This window comes from Peromyscus eremicus, chromosome 7, assembly GCF_949786415.1.
Source record: "Peromyscus eremicus chromosome 7, PerEre_H2_v1, whole genome shotgun sequence".
NCBI classification, from domain to species: domain Eukaryota; kingdom Metazoa; phylum Chordata; class Mammalia; order Rodentia; family Cricetidae; genus Peromyscus; species Peromyscus eremicus.
The window spans coordinates 85,259,689-85,280,281 of NC_081422.1; positions in this window are offsets into that span (position 1 = coordinate 85,259,689).

Consider the following 20,593-nt stretch of genomic DNA (forward strand, 5'->3'; position numbering starts at 1 on the left):
CCAAGTGAATGTTGGGTGTCTGAGACATTTCTGTTTGGAAGTTTGTCCTCACCTTGGCACAAAATGGCCTACTGGGCAAAGAACTGCCTTTGCCTCGACTGCTGACAGTAAAATGGTCTCACAAATACTCTAGACCTGTAGCCAATTTGAATGTACCAGCGATGCTGAGAAACTTTAGGTGACTATCTAAGCTGCCAGCTATCTTTGTCTACTCTCACAAGACTCCTGAAAGGTGCTTACATCCTTCTCCTGTTTCTCAGGTATCATTATATTTCTTCTCAGGCCTTTGATGGGATTGAAGACTAACAGTTATATTTACAATCTTTTTATATCTTAGCTGGAACATATTAAGTATTAGATTTAAGTTCTTTAGGATAGGACACCTTTTGGAATGATCTTTGTAATGTGCTGTTTACCTATGCTCCAGACTTCTCTGGATTTTAGTATGTGTCTCTTGTTTGATATTGTCGTGTTGGTTATAGTTCCATCTTGTCTAGGTCATTATACCTTATTCCTCCTGGACAATATTTGATAATCATTCCTATTGTATATAGTTTTGTATTAGGTTAGAACTTTCTTATTTAGACAAAAGGGGGAGATGTAGTAAGTAGCTATCCAGCTTTGACCTAGAAGTACTACCCCTAGTGAGGCTTCTGGTAACTGTCACGCCTACCTATGGCCTGCCCTTGAGGTGGGACCAAGACCAGAGCACTTAAGACCTGAGATCTGGATGTGCTGGCTCTCTTGGTTCCTGGTGATCCTGGATGTTGGAGGGTAGACCGAGCAGAGTTCTTCAGAGAACACTTCTGGGCTGCACTTCACCTGTCCCAGATCCTGTAACCTATCCCTTTACTTGTTGTAAGTTACCCCAAAAATAAACCTCCCTTTTAACTACCTGGAGTTGCCTTAATAAATCTCCCAATAATAATGTTAAAGGATATGGAAAATGTGCTGTTTCTTACTTGTATTCCTTGTAATCATTCACTTGAAAAATAGAATGTAACCACATTTTAATTTTTATATTGCCTGAAAGATTTTGCTGGGGTATATAAGCTGTAAGGGAAGGAATAAAAATAGAGTAAAAGTAATGAGAAGGAAAACATTAAGAATAAATAGTGAGTTAGAAAGAATTAAAGGAAAAATATCAAGAATAAAGAAAGAGTTAGAAGGAAAACATCAAGAGAGACAGAAAGAACATTTCTAGATAGAGATAAGAAAACAGAATCAGAATACAAAAGAAGAATAAAGAAAAGGTCTGAAGGAAACCATCAAGAGAGGGTGTGAGTGTCTTTTCCCCTTACCCCCTCAGATAAAAAAGTCTAGTATGCGGACTCCCTGGATTCCCTTTGAGCGCTGGGGTGCTGCAGGCTGGTCCCCTAGGCAGTGGTAATAATTTATCATTTAGGCTCTCTTACTAGGTGGTTCTTGATTTTGTCAGTTAAAACTGACATTAAAACTATCAAGTATGTCTGCATTTTATATCCTGTGTATCAATGCTTGTGTGAATATCAAGCTGTCTTACTATATCTTTAGAATAATATGCCAATATTTTGTATAGTAAAATTGTTATTGCTATGCCAAACTCTCTCTCTCTCTCTCTCTCTCTCTCTCTCTCTCTCTCTCTCTCTCTCTCTCTCTCTGTGTGTGTGTGTGTGTGTGTGTGTGTGTGTGTGTGTGTCTGTGTGTGTCTGTGTTTAGTATCCTCCAAATTAACTTATGAATCATTTGGAAAACCTGAAATAAATCCCTTTGGTGTTATGAGTAACATTACATTTTTATAGTAAAGTTTATAGATTGACTGTGATAAATTGTATATGTTTATGGTACTAAATTCTCTAATTACTTCCATAATAAGTCTTTGCATATACTTGGGCCTCCATTTGCTACCTTAATACACCTTTCATTTATTTTCTTTTTAGGTTAATATTGACTACACATAAATATTTTTATCTATGAATTTTACTCTTCTTTGCTACTTTGAGTATAATTTTCCTCTATGACAGACTCTGAATAAAATTTGTCTTAGAATTATTAATTATTTTTTGTGATTCTTATTTATACTAAAACATTTCTATTGATTCACATGATTACACTGGGCTTTCCCAATATAAAATGCATGATGTATAAGTGCTCATTTGTCTCTTCTTTTTAAAATAATTTTACCTATAATAAATGTCAGAGCTATTAAATTAACTATTAAAAAATGTTGAAAAATCAAAGTAACTTCAGGTAACCATTAAAATTACATTGTTGTGAGAAAATAGTTTTTAATGTATAAAGAGACTACATTCCAGATCTAATACCCATTCCTTACCCACCCAATTCAGTGATTGCTTTTTTTCCCCATCAAGAGCAATTTGTGCTGGAGGAGTATGGTGAAGATGATCAAAATACATATAAAATGCTCAAAGAAGTAATAACAATAAAATAAAAAAAGATAATTACTTTTGCATTTTTGGCTTGAATAATTAAAAAATGATATTAAATTATAAAAACTCTAGCTATAAGACCACATTAACTACTGATCTTCAGATATGGGACATTGACAGACTTGGTTTACTGATTAGGTTTTGTATTTACATCTCCACATGACTCATTTCTATTTTTTGTGACTGTTTATAGAATCTTGTTCAGGGTTTTAAGAACAAGAGGTTGATGTCTTTTATCTGACCTAGGATAATTTAACAGCATAGCAAACTATGCAGAATGTCATATCTGGCCACATGATATTTTATTTCAAGTCATAATGAAAGTTTATAATAGTTGAAGCTATTTCTAAGATAATTAGAGGTATAATGTAAAACTATTTGTGTTAAAGCCAAGACTCCTAGGTTCTTTTCTAGGTTCTGCCACTATTCAAGTTCCTTTGCTGATCTGGACATGGATATCTGTATTTAAATTTTTAATTTTTTTTTTAGATTTTAATATGTATTTCATACTTTTATGCCATCACAGTTTGTTCTAATTCCTGACCCTCCCCCATTGGAGAAATTTATGACAATGAGACCATGTGATCAGTTATGTGATTGTAACAGGAATCTTAAAAGGTCTTATTAATAAAAACCCTGGAGCCAAATATTGGGGTTAATTCTGAAAGATCAGAGAGACAGAACAAGACACAGCCAACCTCACCTTGCCAACTCCTCAGCTGATCCTGTTTCCTCAGACTGGAAGCCTCTGAGTTCTCACCCCTGTGGGTCTCAGTTGAGCTGCTTAAAAGCTCTGGTTCCTGGTCCTGAGCCTCAAGAGAGCAAGTTCCTGTTTCCTCATGCACTATATATCTTTCTTTGTCCTGCCATATTACTTCCTGGGATTAAAGGTGTGTGTCTTTCCCAAGCAAAGACATAAGACTTCAAATCCTGGGATTAAAGATGTGTGCCACCATTGCCTGGCTCTGTTTCCAGTGTGACCTTGAACTCACAGAGATCCAGATGGACCTCCCCACAAAATGATAAGATTAAAGGTATGTGTGGCACCACTGCCTGGCCTCTATGTCTAATCTAGTGACTGTTCTGTTCTCTGACCCCCAGATATGTTTATTGGGGTATACAATATACCAACCACATATGATTCTATTAGAACACTTGACTTGCTCCATGTCTTAGTATATTGTATGTGTAGTCCATTTAAAATTTTGCTATTATGAAAACTTTGATGTACATTCTAGGCTACTGAAGGAATGAATACATTGTGGGACAAGACACGTGAAATAGTGGATGCTGTTGAAACTTCTCTTAGTGATGGTCATTAAAAATATATGGTGATCACTGAGGGAGAGAAAATGAACAGTTGTATTTATTCTGCAAAAAGAAGGCACTAAGCAACTTTGTGCCCCTTAAACTTGACCCTATCTGTTCTTTTATGGATACATCTTAGTTCACTGAAGAGTTGATGATGAAGTAAAAAAGATGTTTATGAGCCTCATTTTATTCTTATACATTTCCAGTGCTATCCACAAAATGTAAACTCTTTATGCACATTTTATCTGCCACTTATTTTATCTCAACAGATGTACATGCAATTGTTCTTTTAGGATTCTCTTCAGCCCACAGATGTCTCCACAGCTGCTTTCTGTTCCAAAGGGGATTTTCTTCTATGGAAGGAGTCATGTAAGCATTTTTGTGTGTGTTTTGTTTTTTGTTTTATTTAAAGCACTGTGCAGTTCTCCTTCCACTGAACAAGGAGTATAGGTAATAATATTAGGTGCATGATGACCTTGGGATTTTCACCAAGAAAGATCAGAAAATACATTATCTGTGTTTCTGCCCACTGCTTAAATTATAATAAATGTTTTTGCATTGTGGATCTTCAATAAGTATATCACCCAGGAGTTGAACCTCATGTTTCCTGTCTCAGTGACTGATATGGGGAGATAAGGTAAAAACAATTTCAGTAGGAAAAAAGTTAAACAAATGGCTAGTTTAGCTAAAGTACCAGGTAGAGAACTGCATGAGGCATAGAAGAGCAAGTGACTCAAACTGCTAATCTGATTATCTGCATAAACCAGACTGATGAACTTCCTACATTCTTATGTAGTAGTTATGATCATATATCCCAGAATGGAGACCTTATGGATTTTGTTTTATTATGTGCAACTTTAAACATTTATGAATATTTATACTTATGTCAAAAACATCTTTCCATGTCATTTATGTTCAACATTTAGGATCATTTAAATTAAAACTACAAATTTAAGGTTTCTTTTATAGATTATGAACTAACAACAATTTTCTGTCATGATTTATAAAAAGTCATAGAGTTTGTCTGATGCTTTGAAGATCTGGATGTATGGTATTCTGGTGAGTAGGTCATCAGGACCACATTCACTGTCCATTATAAGCTTAAACTTGCCAGGTGATGTGAACATCACCTCTGATGTTGTACACACTTTTAGTTACTATTTTTTTTTCTTTTTGGTTTTTCGAGACAAGGTTTCTCTGTGTAGTTTTGGCTGGCCTTGAACTCACAGAGATCTGCCTGGCTTTGTCTCCCAAGTGCTGGGATTAAAGGCGTGTGCCACTGCCGCACGGCCACTTTTAATTATTCTAACTAAACACAATCATTATTTAGTGGTCTTTTTATGATATAGTTATGTGTTTTGCTTGTTGGTTTTGTTTCAGTAGACTGTATAGTAAAAAAGTTTGCGTAGAATATGTTCTTATACAAAAATAGACTGAAATTCCACTTGGGAATATTGATAGAGCAATGATGATCTTTACAACTTAAAATCATAGACAAAAGTAATTTAAAAAATCTGAAACTTGGATCCTGCTATTCCCCTTTCTCTAAAGGAGGATATGGCAAAAATGGGGAGGGGGCTTTAATTGGGAAAGAAGTAAAGGTGGTTATGGGAGATGTTGAAGGAAGAGGACACAGCAGAAGTTAGAATGAGGAAAAGGAAGGGGAAATAATGTAATTATTTTTTAATTAAAATAAAAATTTGTTAAGGTAAAATAATTAGATAAACATAAGTAGAAATAAAATTGTAAGTAAGCATTAAAAGTTCTGAAACATAAGGTCTCATTCATTTCGAGTTGACTTCTGTTGAGGGTGGAAGGCATTGTCCTAGCTTCTGTCTTCTACAAACAGATATCCGGTTTTCCCATGACCATTTGTTGAAAAGACTTTTTTTCTGATATAGGGCTTTTGTAATATTAATTCTGCTGATTTATGAGCAGAAGAGGTCATTCTATCTTTAGTGTCTTCTTCAATGTTTTATGTTTAGTGTTTTACAGTTTTCATTATAGGGGTCTTACACTTCCTTAGTTAGGTTTATGGCCAGGTGCTTTTTAATTTACTGGGAATGGAAATTGTTTCCTGATTTCTTTCTCAGCAAATTAATTATTTGGCTGGTAAATGGGAACAAGTTGGGGAATTATTGAGAGGAAAAAGGGTAACAGGGTAAAAATAATGTTACATCTTTTCAGACTCTTCTGGCTTTAAAGTTTCTGTCAAAAACTTAGGGATTTTTCTGATGGGCCTGATTTTATAAGTAACATTCCTGTTCTCCCTCACAGCTGTCTTTACTCTGTATTTTTGGTGTTTTAATTAAAATGTGATATGGGAAGTTCCTTTTCTGGCTTTGTCCATTTTGTAGATCCCTTGCACCTGGCTGGGCATCTCTAGGTTTTGGGAAACTCTTCTGTGACTTTATTGAAATCTTATATATGCCCTCATTATGGTATTCTTTTTCTTCTATATGAATAATTACAAGAGTAGACATTTTCATGGATTTCTAAGTCTTTCCTGTGTTCTGATCCATTTGTTAAAATATCTGCATTGACTTGCAGTGAGTGATTGGATTTCTCCTCTTTTTCCTGAAACCTCAAGTCTCCATTTTCTATATGATCCATTCTGTTGGTGAGGCTTTCCCACTGAGTTTTACAGTGGCTTACTGAACTGTTCAGTTCTAGCATCACTTTATTCTGGATTTTCTTCAGTAACTCTGTTCATTGGGTTCAGCTTTTATATGTTGAACGGACTTTCTTATTTCAGCTGTCTCTTTGTTGTTTTATTTTGTGTGTGTTCCTTGGCCGTACTCCTGATTACTCTTTTAAATTGTCTGAATTATTTTACACAGTTTTCTCATTTGGGCTTATTATTATGAGATTAGTATTTTTGGTGGGCTATAATGTCTTAGTTTTTCACATCACTTGTTTTTGTGCCTAGACTTATGTTTCTGGGGTAGTCTGTTAGTTACATCTTTTTTTTTTTATTGTAGCTTAAATCACCTTTCACTGTATGGGTGTATATTGTTTGTGAGAACATTAAGTTGTAAAAGGGTTGAGACTTTGTTTTCTTTTGTAGCATTTGTATTTAGGGCTACAGACCTTTGATAGCCTACTGCTATCCATCTTAATACCACTATCCAAGGGTCAGCACATCACTTGCTGGTCTACTCTTCTGTTGCCTTCTGGTGTGGCTCTCCAATAGTTTATCTACCTTGAGTATGTTCTGGCTAACCTGACAATGGAGGTGGGAAATCTTGGTTCACTGGGTGTTTTGTCAGGAGGCCCTGGGGGATATATGGCTCTATGTTGTCTTCAGGCTACAGAGCTGATGTCTACAGGGTGGACTAACTACCTGTGGGAAATGTGCAACTCTGTGCATTCCTCAGGGAGTGGGACCTGGGTCAGCAGGTAGGTAGTGCTACCTATCTGATGTGCATTGCTCCATGTGGTACTGAGGAGGTGGTAGGGCTATGGTTGGCTTTGGGGTGGGGTGGCTACTTATATGAGGTATAAAGCTCTTCTTGGTTCTCAAGTGACAGGCCATGGGGAACAGAAAACATTTTTTTTCAGATATTTTATTGAATGTGAACATTTTTTATTTATTGTTGAGAATTTCATAAATGAAATTTATGAATTTCATCCTTTCCTTTTCTTTCACCTTTCCTTTTCTTCCCTAAAACTCTTCCATGTCCCTCCACTCCCTTCAAATTCATGACTGCTTATTTAGTTATTATCGTTTCACACACACACACACACACACACACACACACACACACACACTCACAGCTAACTGAATCCAACTAATGTTGTTCATATATTCATATGTACATGGGTTTTGGGCTGATCAGTTTGGATTAAGAAATCCATCAAGGAACTCATATTAGAGAACACTGACTCTTCCTCTCTCAACAGCCACTGGTTATTATAGTTCTTCACATAGAGGTGGGGCCTTGTGAAATTTCTCTCATCCATGTTAGCATGTCAACTAGCATTGGCATTATACAGGTCTTGTTTAAACAACTGTATTTTGTGATTTCAGGAGAGCAGCTTCCCTCCCATGTCTAGAAAATAGCATCTAGCAACAGGGTCCTGGTCCTCTGGCTCTTACAATCTTTTTGTCCTCACTTCTATGATCTTTAAGTGTAGTGATTGTGCTGTTGATGGACCAGTTGTGTCAGGGATCCCAACAATCACTTGTGCTCTGCCTTTTTATGAGTTGTGGATCTCTGTAACAGTCTCCACATGTTGCAAAAAGGAATCTCCTTTGCTGAAGAGTGAGAGATACACACTAATCTAAATGTCTATGAACAATGTTGACAGATATGTAACAAATAATGAGACTGAAATAGAAATAAAAGGTCTTCTAAATAAAAAAATAAAAGCCCAGGCCAAGGTGGATTCACTGTTAAATTCTGCCATATTTTTTAAAGAACAAACAAGAATGCTCCTCCAGATATACCATAAAACAGAAATGTAAGGAATTATACCAAAATCATTTCACACAGTCTGTATTGCCCAGATACCAGAATTCAATAAACACATGCACACGCACACACACACACACACACACACACACACACACACACACACACACACAGTGGGGGGAGGAGGCAGGGAGAGAACCATAAGCTCATCTTATGCATATAGATACAGAGTTTCTCAGTTAGATAATTGTAAAATGAGTGCAATGACACAGCAAAAACATCATTTAATGAACAAGTCATCTTCATTCTGGGGTTGGAAGAGAAGGATGATGTACGCAAACCAATACATCATACACCACATAGAATCAAGGATATAAATCACATTATCATGCCAATTAATTCAAATAATCCTTTGACAGAGTCCAACATCCCTTGGTGATAATAGCCTTGAAGAAACTAGTGCTAGAAACACATAATAAATACAAAATGCAACAAATGTGTTCATGACTAACACATAATCAACACTTAAACAGGGAAATTTTCAAAACATTTCTATAAAAATCAGGTATTAAACAAAGTTATCTATTTTCTCTGCTCTTATTCAATGCATCCTTGAAGTCTTAGCTAGAATGATAAGATAAGAAAACAAAATAAAAGTGAAGTAAAAGAAAGAAGTCAAAGTTTCTATAATTTTACCTGCTATAATCCTGTGTGTAGGAGACTCTAAATGTCCTACTACAAAATTCCTAGAACTGATAAGTATTTTCAACAAAATAGTAGGATGCAAAAATCAACGTATAAAAACCAATAGATTATCTATATACCAACAATGAACATACTGAAAAAAGAAACCAAAACAATCTCATTTATAGAGTCTCAAGAAAAAAAAACCCAGCAATAAACTTAGCCACAGAAATGAAAGACCTCTACAATGAAAAACATGTGAAACTGAAGAAAGAATTGAAGAAGACACTAGAGCATGGACAATGCTTACTGACAAAATTAATATCACTAAGATGAATGCATTAAAAGATATTACAATTTCAATGTAATCTTCATCCAAATTTCAATGACATTCTTTACAGAATCAGAAAAATTCTTAAAATTCACATGGAAGCCCAGAAGACCCTAGCTAGCCAAAATAACCAAGAGCAATCTTAACTTATGCTACAATTCTATAGGGACAAAAAACAGTCCTGACATAAAACAGACACAGAGATCAATGAATATGATAGAGGACTCAGACGTAACCCCAAATGTGGCATTACTTCATCTGAATACCAAAACTACACCCTGGAGTAAAGATATCCTCTTTGAGAAATGGTGCTGGAATTTTGGTTTGGAAAACATAGGTAACCAAATTCACAGGAACAGAGCAAGATTTCATATCTCACCCACAAAATGGATCAAAATCCTTAATGCAAATTATGGATGTAGATAAGTTTTCTGAACAAGGACTCTAACATTTCAAGAAATAAATCTAAGAAGTGACAAGTGGTATTGTCTGAAACTTAAAAACTTCTGTAAAGCAAAAAAAAAAAAAAAACAATTTGGTGAAAAGGAAGGGTTGTATTATGAGAGGACCTATTGGAAAGTTATACATTTGACATGGAATTAATATCTAGAGACCATATAAGCAACCCAAATAAGTAAATTCCCAAAACTTAAACAACTCAATCAGTAAATGGGTTAATTAAACAAACAGACAGCTTTGAAAAGGCAACGTATAAATGGCTAATGAACATATAAAAAATAACAGTCTTAGCTAGCAAGGAAATGCAAATTAAAAGTACATCAAGATTCCCATCTCACTTTAGTCTGAATGGCAGCCATTAATAATAAAATAATAATAATGACAACAAGAACAACAACAACAACAACATGTGCTGGTGAGGAGGTAGTGGTAAAGGAAACCCTTATACATACTGATGGAGGAAATATAAATTAAGCCAGCCACTATGGTAATCAGTCTGCAGAGTCCTCTAAACACTATAAATAGAACTACCATGTGACCTAGCCTGGGTATGCCTTAAGGACTGCAAATGGGCATATCACAGAAATATTGGCACATTCATTTACTGCAGCACTATTCACAATAGCCAAGTTATAGACTCGATCTATGTATCAGTTAACAGATGAATGGATAATAAAATGTGGCACATAAATGCAATGAAGTTTCACTTAATTATAAAGAATGAGATTAAGTAATTCGCAGGATAGCAGACACAACTGTATACCAACATAGTAAGCAAAAAAAGTCAGAATCAGAAAGACACATACCATATTTTTTAATATCTTTTGGATCTCAGATCTTGTATAGTTAAATAAAATCATTTATAGATATGACATTAGTGCAGAGCAGAACTGTGTTGGGAAAAACAGAGACTAGTGGGGGGAGAACAGAGGGAGCCATGTGGATGAATGTGACCAAAGTGAATGAGACACTTGAATAAAAACATCTGTCTTTATGTACATCCATCACTATGTACAATGAATGTACACCAACAAAATACTATAATAAAATATTGTAATTAAAAATTTAAGGATATGTTGCAGATAAAATTTTATTACTGTAAATAGAAAATGTGTGTTTAGGTCTACAATTTCAGAAATCCTTGATTTAAGTCAGCGAAATTTTATCAAATGGAAGTATATATTTATACCACAAGCAGCGTTTTAACATTTATCAGTTCATTCATGAAAATGTATGTCTAATAATTAAAATATAGATTAATATTTCTGGTGTTATCAACATCCCTTTTTTCATTTCATTTGGTTGTTCTACATCTGAAATTATTTTTAATTTGTGTGAGTGATTATTGTTTTTATTAGCAATATTTTATAACTGATTTAAAAAGACCAAGTTCCATACATGGGATTACAAACTCTTAGAAATAGATTTTTCTTAATATAGCTTTTTGTAGTGAAAAAAATGAGCAAATGTAGGTTTTTATACTCCTAATTAAACACAAGAATCATAAAGCTCTTTCAAAATTGTTATCATGAAATGATTTCTGTATCTATTCCCTGGCATACTCTTTCATCAAGATTATCATTGTAGTAATTTTATTAGGAAGCATTAGTGTTGCCTACCATACACTAAAAACTATCTGTTGATTTAAAGTGCAAGGGGAGATTTTGGTATGCACAAAATTTCACATGTAATTAAGTTTTCCCCGCAATTACCTGGTCATGCTTCAAGCTGTTTTCCACAAAATTCAGCTACTTCCTTCTTTCATTTTTGTTTAGAAAGATTTGTTTCTCTAGAAAATATTTAGTCCACTGACATTTTAATTCCATTCCTTCTTTGCATTAAAAAACAATTTATGACTTAGTTTCTTTGCATCATGTTTTATAAAAACATTGGTCCTTCAGAATCTAACATTTTCACTTTCTCCTTAAGATTCCCGGTTACATCTACTATTCTTTTTAATTAAAGAATCCTCACAACTTTTGATAAAGGGTTTCAAATAATACATCATCAGTTGGTTGTTTTATATATGTCATATATACTTATGTGACATGATTTATAAATGTCTATAATATATTAAAATATTAATGATGAAAATTTGGTACAGTTACAGTAGCAATTATTTTTATTTGTGCTTTGTAATACCAAAAATATAAAGACATTGAAATAACTCACATATTCACTCTACAGGCTTATGAATTATAAATTTCATATTAGCCTTCAGTTATGCTCTCTTACAGGTTCATTGAAAGTTCCAAATATTTGAGCATTTCCTTTTGATTCTGTTATTCTTTTTAAAAAAATGACAAATTCTTCCACCATCTTTGCTACTGCCAGCAATAACGTGCAGCCTGGATGCCATGTCCTTCTACAGAAGCTCTGGAGTCTTACAGAATATAATTAATCTGATTAGTGATTCAGTTTCCATGTATGCTGACATTATCTAACACAAAGAGCCCCCTACAGGTTAAAGTTTAAATGTGGATTACCAGATAAAGCCAGTCCTGAGGAGGTTTCTATGCTGCAAGGAGAAATTGGATTGGCTTTTCACCTCATCTCAGGCTCTGTCGTCCTGGTTTTTGCCCTGTTCCCTTGTACACAGCAAGGATATTAATTTTGCAGTAAAATCTTTAAGCAATTATGCAGATAGCTCTGAAAAAGCAACAAACACACAATAAGAGAAGCTTAACTGGAAAATGGACCCCAGATATTCATTAAAAACAGATGGCTGCATTGCCAACAGCACAAGTTTGGATGTTTCGGCTAAGCTGATATTAATCTGCCACAACGTGAGTGGAAGATGGAGTTGCTGGCATGTAGACTGTGTCGTTCAAGCTTTTTGCTTACAAAATAATACAATGATGATTTATAGCTGTTCCGATAAATGGCTACCAAATCATTCTTTACTCAAAAATGAAGTGACATTTTAATAGTCTGTTCTATACTAAATATTGATGTTTCCTTTCAAAACATTGATAAAATACAAGGAACTATAGTATTTTTATTTTTCAAAAATTGTTGTGAGAGTAAGGAACCCCATCTAAAATTATTTCTAATAATTTTATCTTGAAGTCCACTGAAAACGGAACATATTTAATCAGTATTCTTTAAAGTCTTTATAAAAACGTAGTGTTATATTTGTCTAATGAGCAAATTTCTACTAATTTGTTGTTTGAATTATCTGGTAAGTGGAAGCTTAGAAATTTTGAAAATAATCTAAGTAAGATAAAATGCAACAAAAATGTTAAGACAAAATTTTTAATCAAAATATGCATTATATAAAGAAAGCTTATGTCATCAAGATCATTAAAATAATGATAATTGTATAAATATATTTATTCATGTATCTAATTAATAAATAGAACTATTGAATTAACTATAGCTAAAACTATGCATGTCTGTGTGCAATTAGCGGTATAAATAAATATACATACATGTATATACTTTCATAATAAGTGGTAGAAGACTTACAGAGAATTTTAACCAATGTTTTAATAGCCCAAATTTAATAAAGGTTAATTAAATTAGTTTAATAAAGGTTAATAATTAATAAAGCCCAATTATTAGGATAGAATTTTCCTTAGTCCTAGTTAGAGTTAACAATTGCTACAATGAAACATAATGAACAAAAATACAATTTGGGGAAGAAATGGTTTATTTCACTTACACTTCCAGGTAACAGTCCATCACTGAGGGAATCAGGGCAGGAACTCAAACCAGGCAGGAGCTGATGCAGAGGCCATGGAGGGTGCTCCTTACTGGCTTTCCCATCATAGCTTGCTCATTCTGCTCTTTTATAGAACCCAGGACCATTAACTCATGGATCGCACCATCCACAATGGGATGGGCCTTCTCCCACCAGTCACTAGTGAAAAATGCCTTACAGTTGGGTCTTACTGAGGTATTTTTTAGTTGAGGTTCCCTCCTTTCAGATGACTGTAGCTTGTGTCAAGTTGGCATGAGACTAGTCAGCACACTGTATCATCACAGAAACAGAAACTTTGAGTCCAAGGGTTAGAAAAAATCACCGTCACAGTATTCACTGCTTTATCTATATACTATATATGAAGAATATATTGGAAATAATCGTAAAAATTGTCTTTGTTTCACCAAAAGAACTGTGATTTCTGTGTTAATTGCCATTTACTGCAAGAAGAAGCTTCTCTGATGCAGGTTGAGTGATACACTGATTGATCTGTGGGTATAGCAATATGTCATCAGGAGTCTTTATTACTATGGTCCTTTAGCATGACAACACATTTTCCACTAGGGCCCATTACCTACCTGTCTAGCCTCGGGTTCTTGGCTTCCTTGTCAATGTCAAAAATGGATTTCATCCTGTGGAACCAGCCTTAAATCCAATCAAAAAGTCATTGGTTACTCTCACAGTATTTGTGGAGCATATATCAGCAGGCCAGTTGTTATTGTAGCTTTTAGGGTTCACAACTGGGTGAGACTGATGTATTGCACTCTCTGGCATGTTAACTGTAGCTGATAGAGATGAAACTTCCAGTTGAGTATCAGATTTCTCCATGTTCTATAGCCTAAGTTTGTGGAGTCTTCAGCAGTGGGGTATTACTGTCAAGTTCTAGTGGGTAACCAATAATTTTGTTAATACCTTGTAATGCTTGCGGTGACCTATGGGGCCCATTGGCCAACAACTCAAAAGAGGTAACCCACTCCTAGTACTGGGTGTGTATTTGGTAGTGTGTGTCTGGTTGGATTATGTTTAAACTTTATGTGGTTCTTAAAGTGGATTTGCTATGTAAATAAGGCTGGTGTGGATCTCTCTGTGTGGTCATAACTGGCTTCTAACTTGCTATCCTCCTGCCTCATCTGACTGAGTGCTAAGATTACTTGTGTAAGCCATCAGGTTTTCCTGGTATTTAGGAATGGCTTTCTATTCCCTTAAAAAAGTCTATGTTGTGAATATCAATTTCATATAATCCAATATTGTTATTTGACCTCTTTTACTTAATCCATAGTATTTCATTGTTCAAAAATTCATTTGACTAATTCTCTATTTAAAATTAATATAGGTGACTGGAGAGATGGCTCAAAATTTAAGAAGACTGGTTATTCTTTCAGGGAACCAGGTTTGGTTCCCAGCGCCCTACCTAGCAGCTCACAAGCATCCTTAACTCTAATTCCAGTGGCCTTGATATCCTCTTCTAGTCTCTGTGGGCACTAGACAGACACATAACACACAGACATACTTGCAGGCAAAACACTCATACATACAAAAATAAAAAAGAAGTCTTAAGAAAATTAATGTAGTTTAAACATTGTTATTATCTTTTAAAAACTCACAAAGTTCATTCATATAAGTAAAATCTGTGTGAAGCAGAAATATTACTAATGAATTAACCTTCTAGAATGGCTCCTTTTATACAAATAAATACAAAATTGTTTGGGCAAACTGGTGATACAATACAGCAGTCCCTTTGATTAATTCAACCTGTAGTTTTAAAAATGCACTAAGAATTGGAATAAAACTACCTTGTCGCCAAAGAAAACGATGGCGTTGTTCTAAACTGTCTTTCCAGTGCTATCTAAATTTCATCATCTCTTCTCTGTTTTTAATTCTGCTCTGTGCTTCCCACCAGGCAGATCCCTTGCTGTCGTCCAATATGTCCTCTGCCTTTCTACGCTTGCAGGGCTGTGTGCATGCCTGCGCTGCAGCAGCGAGCTAACTCAAATGGTTCTGCTAGTGCCTTAGCTGCCCTGGGAACCTTTCCTTTGAGTCCATATGTGACCATCTTTTGCTGTTGCTTTGTTTATAGTTCAGTATGTGGATCTTCATGTTTCTAGTCACTAAAATCTTTTCTATGTTCTTCCTTAGTAAGTTAAAAGCAACTCTAAGGTCAGAAATGTTTTTTATTTAGTTTTCATTTCTCGAAGCAGTTCTGGAAATGTTCATTAAAATACATCATGATTTGGAAACATCTTGACAAGATAACAACAACAACAACAACAAAAAGAATAGTAAAACAAAACTGTAGGACATGAAAGGGGTAGATTTTGAAGCAAAGAGATGATTAAAATTACATTGTGACAAATAATTCTATGCATAAGAGAATACTTTTCATTTATTAATGTTCAGTCCCAATTACTGAATTTTGTATCATAAGTGGAGACAATGCGAATGGCTCTGCAAACTTCTTTGTCTTACCTTTCTTGTGAGATAGTAGTTTGAAGAGAGACAGAGGAAACATACAAATCCCAAATAAGACTGGGGTACAGGAACAGTCTAATCAACAGTGTCCTTAAAAGAAAGAAGGAATAACAGAAGTAAAGAAGAGAGGGAAGACAGAGGAGGGAGAGAAGGAAAGGGAAGGGGAGGGAGACAGAAAGAAATGGGAAGAAGGAGGGAGAGGGAGGAGGAAGGGAGTAGGAAGGAGAGGGAGGGGAAAGAAGGTAGAAGAAAAGGGGTGGGGGAGGGGAAGGAAAGGGGAGGAGGTGTATGGGGAAGGGGAGAGATAGACAGATGATAGCTAGATAAATGATTGATAGATAGATGATAGATAGACAGATAGATATAGTTAGATGATAGATAGATAGATAGATAGATAGATAGACAGATAGAAAGAAGTGGGGAGAGAGTTTCCTTTCTTTTTACTAGAAGAAGGAGCTAGAAAGCAACCCAGCATGTGTGGTGTGATTCAGGAGGTTCTGTCCCTTCTTGAAGCTATAGAAACATGGCTTCCAACTCATTCTGAATCTAGAGACTGTGCACAAATTGTCTTTCCTCAAGCCATCCCACTTGCAGACAATTTGTAAGTATTTTCTTGTTTTTGTGTCCAGTTAAGAAATTAACAAAACATCATTATTTAGCATTCGGAAGGATAATGAAAACTTAAGAACTGGAAATACATATGTGGCTCTAGGTAGAACTTAACTAGCCAATGCATTGACTTAATACTGAAATCTCTTTTTTAAATTCTTCTGTTTTATTATATTCATTTCTGTGTTAATATCTGTCTTGACAAGTGTAATTAAACACTGTGGTAATAGACATCAAGAGACATTACATAAAAATAATAATACCTGTGACTTGAAAATGATATTAAACGTTTTTTTATTTCAGTGGTACCAAGTGGTTCTTAGAGATCAACATCTTATGATAGGAAATGAACAAAGCATTAACAAATAAGCAGTTGAACATTAAATGAAAATGTAGTGTAGCATCATATACTGAAATTTTCTTAAGCAAAGACGTTTTAAACTTGGTAAATTAAAAACATTCCGTACACTTAAATAAGAATACTTATAAATAGAGCACACTAAGCAAATGATCATGAAAAACACAATTTATTTTTGAGATTCTTACTTATGTGAATAGTTTTAAATTTGGATTGGATTTCAAACAAGATAAAATGTCTATATTTAAAGAATGAACCATCTACTTAGAGCATTGAACAATCAGTGTGAATCAGATTGCTTGCTTCCATCCATGATTAGACTTTACACAATAAGGCAGAGGCCATGAATCCAGGCAGAGGGCCAAGAAGTCTACTTTGCAGCCACTAGCATCCTTCCAGATTCCACTGGACTCCACTGTAACAAAGGCACAGTCTGGCTTTGGATGGGGAGTGATGAGACAGGACTTCACTTCACAGTTCATCTTGGCCTGGGACTTGCTGTGTATTCCAGACTGGCCCTGGAGTCACAGCACTCTTCAGTCCACATGTGCTGGGATTGTAGATATGAGCCACCATGCTCGGCTTGAAAATGACAATTTAGTACTGATTGCAGTAAGACGTTCTGATACAAATCCCCACTTCTCTGCTATCCATCAGTATATAATAATCTGTTTGCCATTTAATTAGTAGATAAGTTTAACTGACTGAATTGCACATGGTCCATGACAATGCTCACTTGAAAAAACAATTGAAAAATGAATGCAGTTAATTTTCCCCACCCTACTTTTTTTTTTTTTAACTTTTGAAAAACAGGACAAATAAAATTTCCAAATAACTTGGTCTGGGCATTTTAGAAAAAGACAAGGAGAGGTTTAAAACAATGATTTCAATGCTAATAGTGCATTTATTTTCATCACTATAACTCAACTAAAATCTATGTAAATTAAAACGATAAGTATTAGGTTAGATACAAAATGAAACATCCACGATTCTTCGAGTTCTTGGGTCAAAGAAGCAAGGCATCTTCATTAATGATCCTAAATAAATGCCCTGTAAGAAAAAGCAGCGTGGACAAGAAGAACCTGGGGGGAGATTGGATCTCATCAGAAAGAGCTACAGCAACACAGTCACTATGGGTTTCCATTATAACAGCTTCACTCTTATAATTCTTCATTTTTTAAAACAGAAGGCAGAAATCTGAATTCTGATAAAACATTCAAGTCTACATGTTTTTAGCCTATTTAATTTAATGGTAAGAAGGAAAAAAATCTACATAAGATGAAGACATCTCTATAAGTTGCTTTTGGCTGAAAAAATATGTCATTCTCTAGAAATTCTGATTAAAAAAGCAAACAAGCACAGGTTTGGGTTTCAAATGACCAGTTTATGCCTACTATTATCTCTTGGTGATGCTGATGACACATGATCACTGGCTATATAAAATAATTAGACACAGTTGGTGGAGCATCTTAGATGTGGAGCTGGAGGACCGTGAGGTTTGCCAATATGCTGGAAAAGAAATGCTTTTTATTTCAAGATAGTATTTAATAAGTGTGGACAGCATTGTCAATATGTAAAAGTTTCCTTCCACTTTTCTTGTTATATGAAATATTAGCTCATGAAATTATTAGTTACAATTTACCAGAATATATACCTGAGGAAAGTGAATAGTAACATAGGCATACTAGTATATTAGCATGGACAATCAATGTGTTGATTAAGCACTTAACATAATGAGAAACATTTAAGCTCTTTACATGAAATATCTTTCTTGATGCTCACAACAAACTTAAGATATAGGTGCTTCTATAAGCCTTGTTCTCTAGATGAAGTTATTGGTCATAAATGCGAGCCATTTGCTCAATACCACTGAGTTAGCAGGCAGAATTGAATTGGGACCACTAATCTCAGAATCTGGCCTTTTAAGGAAAGTGTTTTGTGATTGTCATTATTCATGTTTAATACTGAGTCCCACACAGAGCCAGCTGGCCTCATTGCCCCAGTGCCCACAAAGAGTATGTTATCATTCAAAACTGATAGGTAGAGAAACTGCTGTTCCAGGAATGTAAGTGACTTCTCCTGTGTTTAGAGCACCGGGAGGTTGGTTCCACTCTGAACGCCTCAAACCAGGTGTTTTTAAGCATCTCACAGTGCTACTGTAATCAAATATTTCCAAAGTTATTCTTTTTAAGTGAAACTGTTCTCCTGTTTCAACTAAGACTAATATTTTTGGGTTCATATTGAATGTTAATACAGGTCAATTGCATGAAATGTCGCTTATGAATGAAATCCTTTAAGCTTCATAAAAGCATAAGTTCCTTTTCTGTTTAGTTATCAGACTATGTAACTTTAATTTCATTTCTTATTCATCATTGTGTGATACTTCAGTTCAACAGGATGAGTTCATTTTTTCAAAGCATCTCAAACTATGTATTTGTCTTTCCTACTTAATATCTAGATCTGAGAGTACAAACAAGATTTTATGAATTTCTTTTCAAAATCGAGAAGAAAACTATCTCTACTGTCTTTCCAGGTTAATTTTTGTGCATTTTTTCCCTTTAAGTTTTAGAACATTTTATGCACATTTTACTTTTGCTGCATAAGGAGATAACAATTAAGGCTTGCAGGTTTTTTTTTTTTTAATATTCAGATCTCACTTCAATTTGATGAACATTATCCTTTTCCAATTTATGTATAGACAAATTGTGCATGGGTTGTTACATTTTAATGTATCTAGGAATGAATTTCAGATATGTTTACAGAGGGTAGCAATTCTGGAGGACTTTAAGTTAGTGACGAAATACCTTTCTACTATGCTAACTGACTTCTATTCAAGTAAGGTTACTTTTAGGCAGTTTAGTTCTTCAATTTGAATAGCCATCTTATATGCATAGAGGGGACTTAAATATGTTATGACATCACAACATGTACACTTGTGGAGATTTATTATTAAAATTATAAGAATAGCAACCTACGGCTTTTTTAAGCCATGACTGTAGAACTGTGGGAAATTTTAATAAACGAACCTAGAGACTCCTGATTTAAAATCTTAACTTTTCTTCCTCTACCCATAATGTTGATCTTGGTCTGGTCTGTTCCTCTGTAATTGTTTGAATTGCATTCTCCTTTATGAATGATAGTTTCTTATTAAATTATTTATTGATGTGGCTGACACTAGTTGAATAGACTCATTAAACTTCACAAGTTGTTGAAGCCTAGTTCACTGGAAAGGAAAAAAAACACCCTCCTTTTTAGACTTCTTAATGGACAAAAAGCGTCATGTTTTTTGAGCCTTTTTAAAGCATTTAATAAAGCATGAAAAGATATGACATCAATCCTACTAAAACACAAGGGAAAATGAATGATGTTACTGTAAATCTTTACATCAATCACGCCCAATACTTTGGAAAACAATATAGTTTTGTTTGCATTTCAGAAGTGACAAACAACTTTTGTGACTGGCTTACCATAGTCACTTTCTATTAGTCAAGACCAGAAGCAAGTCAGAATTAAAATGTGGCCCTGCGTTGCTAGGCAGCTGGGTTGTCTTGACATGGTGGTTAGTTCCCTTTTCACTGGATGACAAGAGTGAAATGAAAGAAGGTTTGAAAAACTTGATAATGGTTTTCAAAGGAAACGAATAATTGGTGGTGCTCGCTTGTGCAGCACTGTGTGCAAAATTTCAGGCAGCCATGAGAGAGGACTGTCACTAAAAATTTAAACTCTTGGACGAAAACTTGACCTAGAGTCTTCTCCGGGTTTTGGCGGTTCATTTTCCAAACACCCCTCTGAGACCAAGGAGTGTAGGATGAAAGCATTAAAACA